Source organism: Poecilia formosa, unplaced genomic scaffold (assembly GCF_000485575.1).
Source record: "Poecilia formosa unplaced genomic scaffold, Poecilia_formosa-5.1.2 Scaffold2280, whole genome shotgun sequence".
Lineage (NCBI taxonomy): Eukaryota > Metazoa > Chordata > Actinopteri > Cyprinodontiformes > Poeciliidae > Poecilia > Poecilia formosa.
The window spans coordinates 809-17533 of record NW_006802219.1 but is presented as its reverse complement, the minus strand read 5'-3'; the positions used below and the strand labels follow the sequence as shown (position 1 = coordinate 17533).

General features: G+C 42.6%; 1 pseudogene; it reads right to left on the bottom strand.

Moving 5' to 3' along the window:
• Positions 1 to 4991: 4991 nt before the first annotated feature.
• Positions 4992 to 14031, bottom strand: LOC103133125 (serpin H1-like; annotated as a pseudogene).
• Between the last annotated feature and the right edge of the window lie 2694 nt (positions 14032 to 16725).

Here is a 16725-nt window from a genome sequence, read left to right as displayed (position 1 = left end):
CATCCAATTCTGCTACATTTCTGTTTTGCACCTTTGTGCAGCTTTTACAACTGCAACAGCATTTTAAATGTCAAGAGAAGACCATACGATCAGTGTTTTGCCAATTTGATATTCCTGATCTCGGAACGGCGCCGGAAACATGTGCTGCAAGCCGAACGAGACGAGCAGCTCTGAGTCAGGTGACCCACGACACGCTGGCAGCAGCATCACTAAACAGAAGACTGAAGATCAAGCATGAAAAACAATGTCATTTCCATAGCGGAAAAGACCTTTTTTCATAAAACACATAAAATTGAGCTGATTTTTTACAAGAATATGCAAATTTTTTTGAGAGTTTGAATAAAGTCAGCACATTCCCTAAAGTTCTGACATCGCTTTGTGTTGAAATATGCTCCCTTGATGTCATATGATTAACAGCCAGATTCCCAAATCTACAACTGATGCCATTAGAAGATTAGCTTTACCCTAGGCACCTTTTAAACCACAAATCTCGACCATCATTCTTACTGCCGTTATTACTCCAGGCCCCATGAACTGTGCTATCAGTCTGATCTGCATATTTGTCTTCAGTTTCCTGCGGTTTATTATTCCGGGGTGTTTAAGAAGAAGAAGAAGAAGCAAATATGAAGTAGCGTTTTGGTGCAAGAACATGTACAGAGCTGAGGGAATTAAATGAGCAACTGTAGCAGTTTGTCGGCACGGAGAGAGTTCCATAAATCAAATGAAAAACAATCGCGGCAACAAACCCGGAGACAGACCGTCTCTGCCTCCACGGCTCGCACCTGTGGCTCCCTCTGGTTCCCCCGCTAAACAGCCGGAGACGCTGCTCTAAGCCGCTGCCACCTTGAACAAATGCAGACACGTTCTGCTTAATTCAGCGCTGCCCATAACATCCTGAGTGGGTGGCTTAAAGCGCGCGGCGGCTCTGGCATCATGGCTGATGATGCGGGCTCAGAGGGAGAAATAAACAAAAAGCTCCATTTCTCACGGCTCCCTTAAGACTTCAAAGCCTCTCTCTTCCTTTATTGGATCTCATCAGCTCCACCGGTGTATTATCTCCATGGGCTTTTACCTCTTTTGCATGGTCAATACTCTCAGTGTCTCATTCAACTCGCTCGCGCGCACACGAGAACAGCTTGTTTTTATTCCGCAAGGCCATATCGGCACAAAAAATAAATAAAATAAAGGAAAAAAAAGAGGTGAAAGAAGGGAGCTTTTGCTTTTTAGCGAGCAGCTACACAAATGAAGCACCTCTGGTTGATTCGTAACAACGCCGCGTCGAAACAGCAGCCCCCTCGACACTGTACACGGCGGAGTGAGCTCTTGTAAATATTTGATGCCCTCTTGACCTCATTAGCTATGATTGAGTGAGCTCTGTGGCGCGCACTCATATGTCTTAGTCACCGGCTGGAGATCCAGCCATTAGTGTGTGTGTGTGTGTGTGTGTGTCCTGGTCAGAGGAGGATCACTGAGGGAAAAGGGTGGCTTATCGCTGACCTCTTGTTAAGAGGGCCCTTCGTCTCCGACCGCGGACCCCCGACGTAATGCGCCCTTCGGAGGAAAACACCGCAAATTGGAAAACGGAGGAAAAAAAAAAAGAGAAAGCTAAATTCAGCCGCTATTTATAGCTCGGTGTTACGCTCTCCACCTTGTCCCTGAGCAATCTTTGACCCCCCACTGCCACCACGCTGCTCCGCATCTCTCGCTCACTTCCCTGCCGAATGTCACTTCCATTTAGGTCAGAAGGGCTGAGATACACTTGCTCGGTGATAGCATATTAGAGGAACATGCGAGTCCCACAAAAAAAAAAAAAGGGAAAGGATTTAGATCCCTGGGACTGATAAGAGGGCGAGGACAGGGGTGAAGCAGGAAATGGGTGCATCTGGACAGGAGGAGAGAATCTGCTCAACCTGACTCAAAGGAGGCTGATTTTGTTTGCTCTCATATACGGCCACACACACACACACACACACACACACACGCAGACATAACAATAACCATCTATTTGTCCAGATGCTGCCCTCTAATCTCAGGGCTGCGGCCGACCCAAGCGCTGACAGACAGAGTGGTAAACAGAATTAACCAACGGTGATGAGCAATTATCTGCCAGACCCAGTTGGAAGAATAACCGTCAATGAAGACATGGCGGGCTGTCGCCGGCCGCAGGGCAGAGCAGCTCAGCCTGATTAGAGAATCTCACGGTGCGGCGAGAGCGCACGACACGGTAAAAATCTCAGGATGTAAAACACGATCAGCTGTAATTCACGCTGCTGTAGTAACTGCATTAACATGTTTGTTATTGCAGTTATCTGCGACATCTATTTACTCGCATTTGACAGACTTAATGCAATGTGTGGACAGCAGTGGGTCAGAGGGACTTACGTTTTCTGAGGCGTAACTGAAAATCAAATGTTTTGCTTTTGTAGTTGTTGACTAAGAAGAGCCTTCACGGATTATAAACTGTTTTAAAACTGTAATAGTGGAAAATATTTCAGTTCCGGTCGAACCAGTCGATTGGCTTTTTTTTAAAATGTTCTCTACATCTAAGCAAGATCCTAAAGCTCAGTTGGGTAAAAAACTGGTTTTCTTTGAGTTTTAAGATCGGAGCGAAGATGCCCTAGATCTAAAACTAAACTGTTTTAAGGAATCTGCATCAGCTGAAGCTGCATCAGCATCAGATGACGTGAGATTCTGACGAGCGAGCCGTGATTTTTATGGTCTCATGATAACCTATTCATGGTTGAGTATTTATGGATTTTTCTGTGGAATGTGATTCCAAGTTATTCCTGAAAAATGTGCCAACATTTTTCTGCAGATCACATCTAAGTCACACAACGCGCTATGGCAAAGTCAGAAACAAGTCCCCAGAGCAGAAACAGAGAAAATCAGGATTATCTTTCTTTTTTCTTTCTTTATTTCTCCAAAAATATACTAGTTGAAGTCATGAAGAAACCACTTTAAAATGGTAAACTTTGTGTTTGAATTCGACTTGTTCACGGAGCGCATCTGAACCGTTGGGGCAAACTCACAGCTGATTAACATACCGAGCTTTTTTTTTTTTGGTTATACACATGTTTTTGTCAGAAGGCTTGGGCCAAAACGTTGCATGTTTGAAAAATAAAACAAAACAAAACAAAAAAGCATAATGTGATTTATTACCACATTATGCAAGTGGCACAAATCAGACCTTTTGGTGTTGAAAATATCAGAATTGGGCCGTTCTAAAGCCATGAAAAAATAAAAATAAAAATCTGTCATGGTTCACATTTCCATGTTGTATGAACATAGCCTTGATATAATTAAGAGATATTAGCTGGATAATTATTCTGGCTAACTGCTTGCTAGTTGTAGAAATGTGTAGTTGGTTTTGTTCAGCCAGCTGACCAGCAGTGCACAGCAGCACTGTCAGGCTGTGTCGTTTCTGTCTGGCGTCGTATTAAAACTGCAGGAACAGCGCGATTCCTGCGAGAGATTTATTAAAACCTCGGTATAACCGGTAACCTGCTGAACCCTTTTTCCATCACGACTCATCAAACACACCTTCAGATGACTCAGAAAATCAGAGGCCAAATTTGACTACATAATCAAAACACTGATTCATGTATTTACAAGAATTACAACTTTCTTCTTTTTTTTTTTATTTCCTTCAGCCTGACAGACTCTTTCATGGAACAAATGGAGATTTGTGCAACATGGATTTTTTTTTTTTCTCCCTCCTGCTTTCTGACGCAGTGCCGCAGCCGTGTCAAAAGGAGTTGTTTCAGGCTTCAGCACTAGATTACAGCCTCCTCCTCCTCCTCCCCCGGAGCGTCCTGACAATGTTAATGTCAAAAGCTTGTTCTTCAGGGCACGGCCAGCAGAGCAACATGGCAGCGTAGCTCTACAGAGATGTTTGTCAAACCAGAAACGAGGGCAGAGCAGATTTCATTAGTCCGTGATGAGGTTACAGCGTGCACACGAGGAGGACATGGTAATCGGTTTCAGTCAGCATGCCCTTCCTCTGGGAAAAAGCTTTTACTTCCATGTCATCTGTATACGTCTGGTCCAACTATTCTTCCAGTCTGTCTTTTTTTTTTTTTCTTTTTGCTCCTCATGTCTTTGTCACCATCAGCTGCAGTTCCATGTTTATAGACCGAAAGTTGAAACTGAATATTTGAGAAAGGTGAGAAACAAAAGCCGGATACGGGTCGCAACTGCCTGTCGTGTGAATGTAGAGTAAGTTAGTCCAGAAGGAACAAAAGCCAATGAAATGGTTCAATGCCACAATTTTTCATTATTTGTGAAACTTACAGATAATGAGTCTTGACTGCTCTCCAAGCAGGTTCAAGGTTAATAATAAAAGTACTCGGATGTTCAGAATGTTTTAAAAATGCCCAAACAAAACCAGAGTCTGGAAAATCTAAATCCGAAAAAGTAAAAAGAATTTTGCAGAGAGCAGCAAACGACCGAAGCTCATTTACTTACGGATCCGGCCACAATTAAATAATCAGATGCGTTTGATTTGCAGCACCTGGCTGCTGCTGCTTTCCCACTTAAATCCAATAAAAGCAATGAAAGCGTGGTTAGCGTCGGACGCGCACAGCATTTCTATACTGAAAAAAAAATTAAAATCATAATAGTGTGGAATCTATTTTTGAATTTGTGGTCCAATTTGAAAAAAACAAAACAAAAAACAAACAAACATGCATCTACTCTCTTTGGATTCTTTAGACAGATTGTTTCACAGACTTCTTCCATAAACAGAAATACAACATTTCATTTATTTAATTTTTGACACTAACTCTCAGATCCTTTCAAATTATGCTATCTCTTTTAATAAATCTTTGTTGTTGTTTTTTTGCATATGTGCTGGCACTGTACTATTATGCATTTTAAACATAACTTGTAGGGCATTACTGTCCACTAAGTTGTGAAAATGTCATTCATTTTACGTTTAGTTGAAATACAAAACAAAAAGTTTATAGAGTAGATATTAACAAATCTTGATAAACTTGGGTCATATTTAATTTATTAAGAATGAAGATTAAAATGACTCCAACCTGAGGAGAATAACCCTCCAGCATCACCTCCCTTCACATCTGAAATGGCAGCACATATAATGGGATTTAAGCCAAAACTTGAACAAGTCAAAACTTTTGTAGCATGACCATCGCTACTCAGAGACAAACTATACTGGAATCCTATTGAATTTAAGTACGTGCTTTAAAATATTACAAAAAATGAACTAGAAATAACATTACTTTGGCTCATACTTCGACATGCAGAAGCTCTGTCAGCGCTGATGAAAATCCTTGCATAATTCCCATACCGAAGCTTGTTAAAAGTGCGAAATAAAAACATTTATGTTCACAAATAGCACCGCTCTGTCAGAAAACTGTGAAAGCTGTCATGCAGCCAACATCGGCGCACCGACCTGCAGGCTGAGTGAGCTGCTGATGTTTGCCTTGGGCAGAGAGAGGGCCACACCGGTAACGGCAGTTCTCTCCAGCCACTTTGACAGCAGCTCTGGGGTCAGCAGCTTGTCCAGCCTGGCCAGATTTTCCACATGAAAGGGCAGCAGGAGCACAAGGCTGGCCCTGCCCCCCCACAGAGGCGCCTCCAGAACCTGCACCATGTTGTCAACGTCTTCATGGAAGCGATACCGACCTGCAGGAGGGGAGAGAGGAGATCACAGCACTGAGGACAGGAGCATTTTATATTTTACTACTTCAGTGCTGAAGCTCTCAGCAGACATGTTTGTTTTTTTTTTGTTTTTTTTTACAGCCACTCGAGTTTGCGTCGTTCGACTCAGCTGAACTCCAACAGGAAGCCAGACGTTCAGGCTGGAGCCACAGAGTGAACTAAGTTTCTCTCAAATTGAAGACGACATTGTAAAAAAAAACAGCATTAAAATGAGCACGATGCATCTTTCTGATGTCTTTTACTGCCTTAATGGCACAAATTCACTCTGCCCTGTTGTTTGAAGACAATCCATAAAACATAAAGAGCATGCTTAATAAATCATAACCATGACAAATGGGCGGGAAACAGATTGGGCCTTACAGGAGCTGAATCTCTTGTATGTTCGGTTATTTAGCATCAAAAAGCAGCCGGCTGCGCGTTTTCGTCTTTCAGTTCTTTACCTGCTCTGTGCATCATAGTCACTTTGGTGTATTTCTTCCCCAAGAAGGTGCGGCGATCGGCGCTCTCCTCGCTCAGCTCCCTCTGCCACAGCCCTGAACACACGACCATCATCAAGCATCGAAAGCTGCAGTAGATGATCAAAGGCACTCGAAAGGACACGACATCCCTAAGAACACATGCAGCGACGCAGAGCATGAATTATCGATCATTTACTGCCAATTAAACAATGTAAACCTCTCCCAAAAGCTGCTGAGTTTTGCAAAGGCTGTTATAGAGTCCAGAAGGCCACTGTGTACCGCTCATTGTCCGACACGTCCCACTTGGCCCTGCTTACTCCCCCCATGACAGCTGTCAGTTTAAGAGGGGCTGAGAGCAGTGGAATTACTGCTGTAATAACCTCAAAACACACTCTCAAAGCCACTGGACCATCACAGTGTGTGTGTGTGTGTGTGTAGGTTGACGAAATTATGACCGTTTGGGCCTTTGTGAATGACACTTTAGACTGGCTTTGGCAACAACAAATGATGACTCATTACAGATTAATCTTTTGGAAAAATCTCCACTCTCAGCACACAATGCTGCCGGAGAGAAGAGGTCCAAAAACGACAAGTGAGACGGTTTGATAACTTATCGTGATCAAAGGCTCAGATTGAAAGGAGTGTGAAGCATCAAGTTTTGTTCCCATTGTCGGATGATTGAACTGATTTGGAGGCAAAACGTACGCAAGGTGACATTTTACAGATTGAGGCCCTTAAAAAAAGAAAAGACTGAGAATAAAAATTAAGCTGCCTCCGTTGGGCTCTTTGTAGAAAAAAAAAAAAAAAAAAGCTTCAGACAACTACAGAATGTTCCAACAATGAAAACAATTGAGAAAAGTTTGCTTTTACTATGTGGGTTGTTTTGACCTTTTTATACAATTTCAATTAGACTAAGCAAAAAAGAGGAAGCCGATGTAGGACAGAAACATTTTTATATTAATGATTAACATCCTTATCTGAAAAAGCCTCATATTTAGAGTGGTATTTTTGATAACCCTTCATCTTATTTCAATTTTCCAATAGTCCAGGAGAAAAGCAGAATGTTACTGCTCATTTTAAAACAAAAACAAAAAAATATAAACTAATTGTAACCTTTTGGACGTCAATATTCACCCGTTGTAGAGCATTGTTTAGTTTAAACGAGACCACCACCGCACAGCCAAGTGTTGATGCCGTCTTTACCATCAACACCTGATGATGCAGATTCTACACATACAGAGGATCATACTGGAAGGACTTTACCACTTACCAGACTCTTACCTTTAGTTAATCACGTACAACCCCATTGAAATCCAGATCTCATTTTCCAGAAAGACAATTCCATTTCCGTAATTTACATCCTAAAACGCAACGTTTTAGTTTGAGCAATATTTAAATAAGGCTAAAAATTGTGCCCTCCAAAGAGGTTGTAGCTATTTGGGGAAAAAACTCACAAAAATGGTTTCTGTTGAAGAAAGCAAAAGTGGAAATATGGAAAATGGATTGATATACTGGGGAAAAAAAATGATGTTGTTCAGTCTAAAACATTCCAGTGAAAATCTTAAAAGCTTTACCTGAAGAAACTGAAACTTGACCCAACTATCCAACTTTAAAAACATCAAAAAGGTTTGATGTTCAGACGGGTCAAAGCTAAAACCTCAACTCTATTCATATTTGCTGGATAACATTGAAAAAGTCAGCTGGTCCCATGCTGTGTTTGTATGCACCTTCATTTTAAACGTGTGTGTCCTATTTTCCATTTCTTAAAATAATTAAAAATGTTTAGCTGGTTCATGATCTCACCCTGGAAATTCATTTGAAGGCAAATCTTTAAAAGCACAAAATTATTGACATCTATGCACACGAGCGAATAAAAGCTCTAGACGGAAACTGTGCTTCAACTTTCAGCAAAAGTCCAGACTGAAATCAGTGAGAGTGAACACTTTTTCTCTGCTTCCTCATCAACTTCTGATTGCGCGGCGAAGTGGGCTTTCAGAAGCTATTATTTGAGGATAAATATGCAGGGACTTGTTCCCCCCCATGTTGTCGCATTGCCTTGTGTAAATTTGCCTCTCCTGTTCCTTTCACTGTATTATTTCTTCTTCCACTGTCACCGGTGTTTCTCTCCGACAAAACAAAGCCTGAATTAATTAACCAGCATGTACAAGAACTCCCAAGACGAGCTTCTAAAGCACCGATATTTCCCTTTCAACCATGTCTGCCAAAGTCCCTTAGTTTACCGTTCTTAGTGTTTCGCTCCTTAATTTAACTCTATCCAATCCCCCCAGTGCTTCTTTGTCTGCAACCCGTTCACACATCTGTTTCGGTTCTTAGTTAACAAAAGAAAGAGTTCACCACCAACCAATGACCTGATCCTTCATCTAGGAAGTGAACATTCAAAAACATCTGACTTTGTTCCCCCAATAAGTGAAGACAATCTAGCTGGACTGCTAAGCAGCAGCTCCTCTTCAGTGTAGAAGATGCTACTGACTAAAGAACAGAATACAAAAAGCTGTCTTGATATCAAATGGATGTCTAAATATGAAGTCAAAGACAATATAAATGGCTAATAGAGCAGGAATTTATATTTTCTAGTTTTACAGTCTTCTTATAGTTAGTTGTTTTTAACACAATTAAAAAAAAAGAATCAGCGAACTATGATTATCCACATTTATGCATCAAATATTTCAGCGTATGTTCCCAGTACTTATGTGATTTCTAATAAACTCAAACTCCAGATACAGATCTATTAACAGGGCCCGAAAATCGAGCGATTCTTATTGCAAGTTTAGAAAAATGGGAAAGAGCCTAAATAAAACTTTATTGGTGCATCTTCACAGCTAACGCCATAGCAACCGTCGTACTTCTACCCTGAACTGCGATCCACTAACGATTACTTTTTTTACCTAAAGGAAAGTTGGCACCTTGTCAGAGGACAATGCCCAATCACTGCCATCACTAATTTAGGAGCCTGAAATCAAAAACAAATAAATAAAAGCAGCGAGGAGGGGCGAGAAGCAAACTATCGACCACCTCTAAATTGCGAATCAACACTATAGGAATCCAATTTTCTGTAATCTACTTTGTGTGCCGTCATGGTCTGAATAATCTAATTTATACATTTCCAACCACAAAATTAATGAACCAACGAGAGTTGCTGCGCAGAGAGAGAGAGAGAGAAAAAAAACTAATTTCATAATAGAGTCAAATCCTCAAACAAAGAAAAATTAATTAAGTTGCTTATCAATGCTCACTTTGTTTAGAGAATGTTGTTTTTGGAGGGGGTTCTCAACCTGTCCCCACTTCTGCTGCCGCTGCCTAATAAAAAGAGAGAATACCTGCAGGGGGAAAACAGCGGCAGATAGACGCAGATAAAGACGCAAACGGGGGACGAAGGAGGAGGAGGCGGGCAGGCGGGGGAGATAAGGCGTCTGATAAATAACGACAAAAGCAAGAAAAACAAGGAGGGACGGCACAATGAGAACAAATGTAACTGAAGGATATATTTAACATGGTATCAGATTTTCTGGAGAGTGGAAAACAGGAGGAGTTGCACTGACACATTCGAATTCCTTTAAGGCCGTCATGAAAACGGACGATGAGCCCGTTTCGTTTGGCGAGCAGAGAAAACTCCCACAGCTCCCCCCGTTTCTGAAAGGAACATTTCACCTCTAATGATGCATCTCTGCTGCCACAGTGGAGTAGTGCTGATAAGGATTAGATGGATATGTTTTGGGAATGCGGCTATTAAATCACAGATGGAGGTTCTGACGGACTGGATTGGAGCCTGAAACAATGACAACTTTCCCACCACCGCAGCCTGCCACCAAAAGAACAGAGCCGAGCTGCGGCGCGGCAGGCTTGGAGCGCTCCGAGCGCAGATGTTAGGCATGACGGCGAGGCAGAGGGTCCGGGCACTTGTTACTCAATTATTTAAGACGACATATCACCCCTCCCCCCCTCACCACCACCACCACCCCACCCACGCCAACGCCAATGAAAGATGGATTCGCTCTCAGCGACGGACCCCAGAATCATCCTTTATCCGCAGCGTCCACCAGCTGGAGTCCAATGCATCAAGGACGCGCACTCTGAGCGCAGGTGGCCATGCTGGCATGCAGCCTGCAGAGGGTATGTTGTTGTCTGAGCAGGAGAAAAATGGTGCCATGTTCACATGCAAGGATTTTTTTTTTCCCTTCCTCCATTCAGCGCGGCAAACGGGTCCAGAACGAACAGATTGGATAATTTAACATGACTCTGCTCGGTGCAGAGACGCTCCAGTGTTTCATGTCTATTTTATCCAAACAATTATGTAACTGGAGATTCGCCCAGATTCATCCATGCATTTTCTATACACACACTTATCCTTGCAGGGGAGCTGGAGCCTTCCTCCAGACGGGATTCACCCTTACACATCACAACACACACAACAACCGTCTACCTCACATTTACAGTTTTGGTTTGTTGGGGCTTAAAACCAGTTCGGTACCTTTCAAAAACATTGGACCCGTCACGTTCCAACCACAAACTTCAACGTGTTTCACCGGGATTTTATATAATAGAGCAACACAAAGTGGCGTATAGCTATACATTTCTTTAAACTATTCATTTCTTTTAAATAATTTGATAATTGAGGTGTGCGTTTGTTTTCAGCTCCTCCAAGTCGACACTTTGTCGAAACAGGATTTCAATTACAGCTAAATATCCGTACAAGTTCACCCAGTCCAGAAAGAGACATTTTTTGCCCCATTGGACCAAACAGAGAGAAAAATCTGAACGTCAATTTTCAAATCTTGTCAGAGATTCTCAACTGGACTTCTGCCTCTACTTTGAATAGGCCACTATGGCCAGATTAAATCAATCCCGCATAGGAGAATGGGCCAAAATCCTGATTTAAAAGACTCACTGGCTGGTTTTGGAAAGTCTTAATGGCATCTGTTGCTACCAACGGTGGCACAACTACTTATCAATTTAAGAGAAAAGATCATTTTTCACAATTTTTATCAAATGATGACATTATTTCAATATTCCATCAACCTTTTCTACTGATATTTAAAAAAAACTCATTGATGGAAACACGGCTGTTGTCACTGAAAGGTAATTTTAATGGAGAAAATTTGCCTTGATCTTGTGTTTGTTGCTTCTGTCTCTTCTTTGGTACTTCCCCCCTCACCCCCACAAAATATTTTTTTTAAGAAACAGATTGCCCGTGTTGTCAGGATGGCAAAACAAACTGGGACACACCTGCTCCCCAGTGTGAACGTGCAACAGGAACTGGTAGGGTTAAGGTGTGGGCAAAAGGTGGAAAGAGGACCGACCCAATCGAAACTCAGCACTTATTCTCTTCTTTACCACAAACCTTTAAAGTGAAGAGCATTTGTCAGGACCATGGCTCCGGCTTTAGCCTTGATTTCTGCCTCCAGAGGAGCCCCTTCCTTCCCACCGAGCGCAGCCTCAGCCCACTGACACAGCTGCCTCAGGTCAGCCTTGGCGTCCCCCTTCCCCAGCGTCCGGTGCTGCAGCCTGAACCGGCTCTGGATCTCCTTCGCGAAAGCCTGACCGACGGCAGGAGCCTGCTTGGTGAACACGCAAGAGGACGCGTGGATCTGGAAGCTAGTCCCGTTAGCTTTAACGAAGCTCTCCAACGCCACAGAGAGAAGTCCCCCGACCGCCTCTTTGGTCCCGGACGGAGGCCTGAGAAGTTCTCAAATCTGCTCTGCAGTTTTGCCCGCCGAGCCTTCGGACAGCGCCTCAAGCGAGGACGCCAAGAGGAGAGGGGAGAAGAGCGTGTTTACAGAGCCGGGGTCAGAGCGCAGGGCCTGGTAGAGGCGCACGCCCAGAGGCCAGCTCGGGTCGTTCACAAGAGGAGGAAGAGAGGGGCTCACTGAGGCGGCGGGGCTCTGTGACGATGTAGCGGCGCCGCTCTGCACCAGGAGGACACGCAGAGAAACCAGGAGGCAAACGGCGAGTCTGAGCAGCATGGCGGGCCTGCAGCAGAGCACAAAACGATAAGGGAGTCTGAGAATTACGAGCCGCAAAGAAAATGACATACAAAGTGACGCACATTAGTATTCAGCCCCTTTCAATTTGATACCTGATATTCTGATATTGAATGTGATATTGTTGCTAGGTAACCAAAGAGAGAGCGACTGAGTGAGTTGATCCCACCGAGCTCACCCAGGTGGCTGTGAGAGGTGGAGCAGCTACAGCCTTTAGTCTGCCTACACCCCCCAGAATGCCGTGCTGTTCTGGGGAATGGAATAATTGAAGATCAAATATTCTAGCAGACGTTTTTCTACCGACATTGATCACGTGTCCATCGCGATGTTGTTATTGACTGATTGTCCAGCACTAATTAAAAGGCACGTGAAGGCAACTCTAAACAGTTGGGCTTGTTTCGGCTGTTTCGCAGTTTTCTGGAAGTTTGTTCCAGATTGGTGGAGCATAGAAACTGTGTGGTGCTACTCCATGTTTGGTTCTGGGGAGACCTGGGTGGTCTGGAGGGCAGATAAAACAACAGCAGGCGTTACTGACCCGTTAAATGATTTTATAAAAACAAAAGTATTTATTAAAGTCTGTTCTCTAGGCTACTATAGGAGCCAGTGTGAGGACTTTAGAAAAAAGCTGCAAACCTACAAAAACATGTCCGTCCACCTTATCCGACAGGAAAAGAGAGCATTAATTATTGAAGGAGCCACACAGGGTAACTCTGGAGAAGCAATTAGAGTCTGGACTTGTATTTCTTATCAGGAAGGATTTAATGCCACGTAAACTGCCCAAAGCACTCCAAGAAACGACTTTATTTGAAGATCAACACGTTTTTTGGCTTGTGACCTTCAGGAAATAATCAGAGAGGCATTGAAGAGGCCCGTCGTAACTCTGGAGTAGCTCTACAGAGAGCCACATAGGGTGGAGTCTGTCCAAAACACAACTGTTATTTCATTAATAGCGCCCTGCACGAGTCTGGGGCTTTGAAAGGGTGGTAAAAGGAAGCCATTGTTGAAAGAAACCCAGAAGAAGTTTACGGCTGCAACATGACAAACATCTGAAGAGCCTCCATGGGGAAAGAATCCTGCATTACGTGGAGGATGAGAGGAATGCCCCCCTCTGAGTTACAATGCAAGCAGAAGAGTGCAGCTCTATTGTTCACGCAAACCGGCGTCCCTTTGAGCAGCTACTTTAGCTCGCTGTTAATATTTGAGATAAAGCTCTATAAACAGCCGGAGGGTTCCCTCTTCGCTGTTAAAACTTCTACATGCGCAAAGCGCTCCATGCAGAGCCGCAGCAGCGAACTGGATCTTTTTTTTTGTTGTAAATTCCTCCCCGCTTGATAATTATCTCTCCTGCAGCGCCAAAAAAAAATCAAAGTACGACAATTAAGTTTGATGAAGTTGCAAAAAAAAAAAGAAGAAGAAGAAAAGCTTTTCAAACTGAACAAGCGGGTGAAATTGATACACTAAAAAGCATTCATGTTGTTGAGGGGTGTTGGGGGGGAAAAAGAGGAAAGAAAACCCCGAGTTATTGATTGTGAGGAGACGGGAAACATCTGCCGTCTGGTTCTGCCTACTCTGTTCTGATTTTAAAAAAAAAACCTCCTGACGACAAACAGAGAGGAAACAGAGGAGAATAGCTCGATTTGTTCATATTTACCGTTAATTAATTCACTCGTCTCTCCCCGCTGCTCTTCTTTCTTTCCACCTGAGCCACCGGAGGAAGTGGGAAGAACCGGAGGCTCAGACGTGGCAGGAAAGAGAGGAGGATGGATTTTTTTTTTCCTCCCTGCTTTTCCCGAAACTTCCCAGGCTCAGCGCCTGGCAGACCGAATCTGAAGTTGAAGAAAAGTCGACGCGGTTTCCGACTTGTTGCAAATGTAGGTTTTCCCCTTTGTTGTGCGGCTTTAGTGTAAATTGTCACTTTAATGGCAATTTAAGAGCTGAATGAATAAGGCTACAAATCTATATGATGCACGGTTTAAAGCGATAAGTCGATAGTGCGGAATAAATTTATATTTTTTCCAATACATTTAAAACTAAACTTTGCTCACGTAATTAACCTGTTTCTCAGAGGAGGAGGCTGCAGTTCTCCATTTATTCAAGCGGGGTCACTACTGATCTTCTCCTTGCTTCTCCTGAAAGAGTTTTTTTTTCTTCTTCTTCTTCTTTCTGGCCACTAAACGTGACACACACCTCGGTGCTTATGAATATTAACTTGCAAATATGAGGCAATATGCAACTAGTGCCTCTGGTGGGGAGCTGGTCCTGATTTGACAGGGCCGGTCCAATGCAGAACGGGGCCCTGAGCAACATCTGATCTGCTCAGATATTGGACATGATCTAAATCCAAAATTATTCATACCTTTTGCAGATTTAGTTATTACTATTACTATCAACATCAACTTTTATTTCTTAAAAAAAAAATAGGCACGTATCCCTTTTTTAAAGATAAAATATATTTACCCTTATTAAAAAGGAAAGGTTAAAAATGAATTTGAAACAGTTGGGAAAATTAAGATTATTTTAAGCCTAAATTTGCCAGGGATTTGACATTTGGGACACAATCCCCATTATGCCAACATATTAACCTTTTAGCTTTTTCCATCTAATATAATTACAGTAAATAATTGCAAATTAATTTATATTTATTTTATACAAAATCATTCCATATGATTAAAAACCCCATAAAAGTAAAATATATGAGCTCCTTTATTGTTAAGTTAGTTAATGTTAGCTAAATATTTACCACGTGAAAACGATTTAATCTCTGGCTGCATGTTGAACTATGGGAACTGGGAGTAAGTTCCCTTTGCAGATATCAAGCATCCCCACAGCATGATGCTGCCATCACCATGTTTCACCATGGGGTCAGTGTGTTGACGGTGATGTGCAGCGTTTTTGTTTGTTTAGCCAAACCTAGCGCCTTATAGCCTAAGAAATACTTTTGATCTCATCTGAGATGCCATATTTAAAAAGTTTCACAACTAAAAGTTGCTAAATCAACAGATTTCCTCAGCTCTCCTTGGCTGCTTCTGTGACTGCTGCTCTCTGGATCCACCCTGTCAGTTTTTGTGGGTGGGATATTGTTTTATAAGCTAGTCCTGCTTTAAACTTCCCTACAACTTTCTCCCTGACCTGCCTGTGGGGTTCCTTGGTTCTGTTTGTTTTCTAATGTTCTCAGGCCTTCACAGAGCAGCAGTTATCAGAGGAAAGGGAGCTGAATTCAAATGCACACCACAGTTTCCAGGTCGTAAATCTAACTATTCGTCTAATTTCTCTAATATTTGCAACTTTGTGCTGGTTTAGTAATAAAATCCCAATAAAAAAAACAGAAAGAAAATGTGAAAATCTTCTGCAATGCCTTTGGTTGGCTGAGCAATTTGAATTTGTGCCTTCTTTTTGGCAACTGTTACATCAAATCTTGATAGATTCTGGCATGCTGGCCCCCCAGAAGTCCCTCATTTCAGCTCCAGGTTTAAGTTCATGTGATAAAATTTCCAGGGGACCTCTTACACATGTTAAATATCCTTATGTTGCAGAAAGTGCCGCCCTCTGTCAAGAAAATCTAGGGCAAGCTTGCTTCATGTCTGCTTCGACCCTTCCAGACGACCTCATTCTGCTTTCTTCTCCTCTTTTTTTTTTTTTTACTTTCCCAAATTCCCCCCTAAACAAAACAAGGCGTGGAGAGCAAATAGGTTGTAACAACAGCACTTTGAAACGGTAGATTATTGTCCAAATTTAAAGCCACGCTGAGCTGTAATCGATACAGCCGGGGTTAGGCTGAGGAGGCCGGAGATGGATCAGAGAGGGATATGGAAGATGATAACTGCACAGACCACCGATGCTCTGCAATCAGGCCAAACATGACAGCTTGTAGACCCAACCAATTATTCAGCCCAGCCAAATCAATAGAGCTCCGGCTGATGGACGGCCATCAGTTACTCAAACACATTCGCAAACACATAAATTATGGACCTGTTATGAAGTATGAGCCTCCAGACAGATTTCTTCAGGTTTCACTAAATATTAGGCACGTTTCAAAGGGGACATGTTGTGCAAAATTCACATTTTGCATGTTTTCTACTGCTGAAATCAGCCCAAGCACTTAAAAAAAACACACCCCGCTGTTTTTTGGCAGTAAGTGTTTTTTGGTGTCTCGAAAAAGAGCCGTTTCAGAAAATGTCACGAATCACCAGGCACTGCTCCTCCACCCCAACAAAGCTCAGCCTGTTACCTAGCAACCCAAGCAGAGCTCCAGCATGTTTGGTCAGCTTGTTTTACCATTATATATGCTGTACAATGGCTGCTGGAAAAGACAAGTGTTTTGTTGTTGACTTACATTTCAGAAAGATCTTCTGCTTTTCAAAGATGTACGGCTATTTACACTCAGGACGTACAGACTTGCTTATAATCTTTGATTCATATTTAGTCATCTTGTTAAGGTTTTTCTAGTACTAAGCAGGGGGGGAAAAAAACCTGTTCCAAATAATCCCAGACACTTTGTTTTGTGTGTTCTTTTCCTGATGTGTTTTTGTTAGTTTTAACGGGAAATGGAATGGAATGGGAAAAACGGCTTCTAAAAATATGAAAAT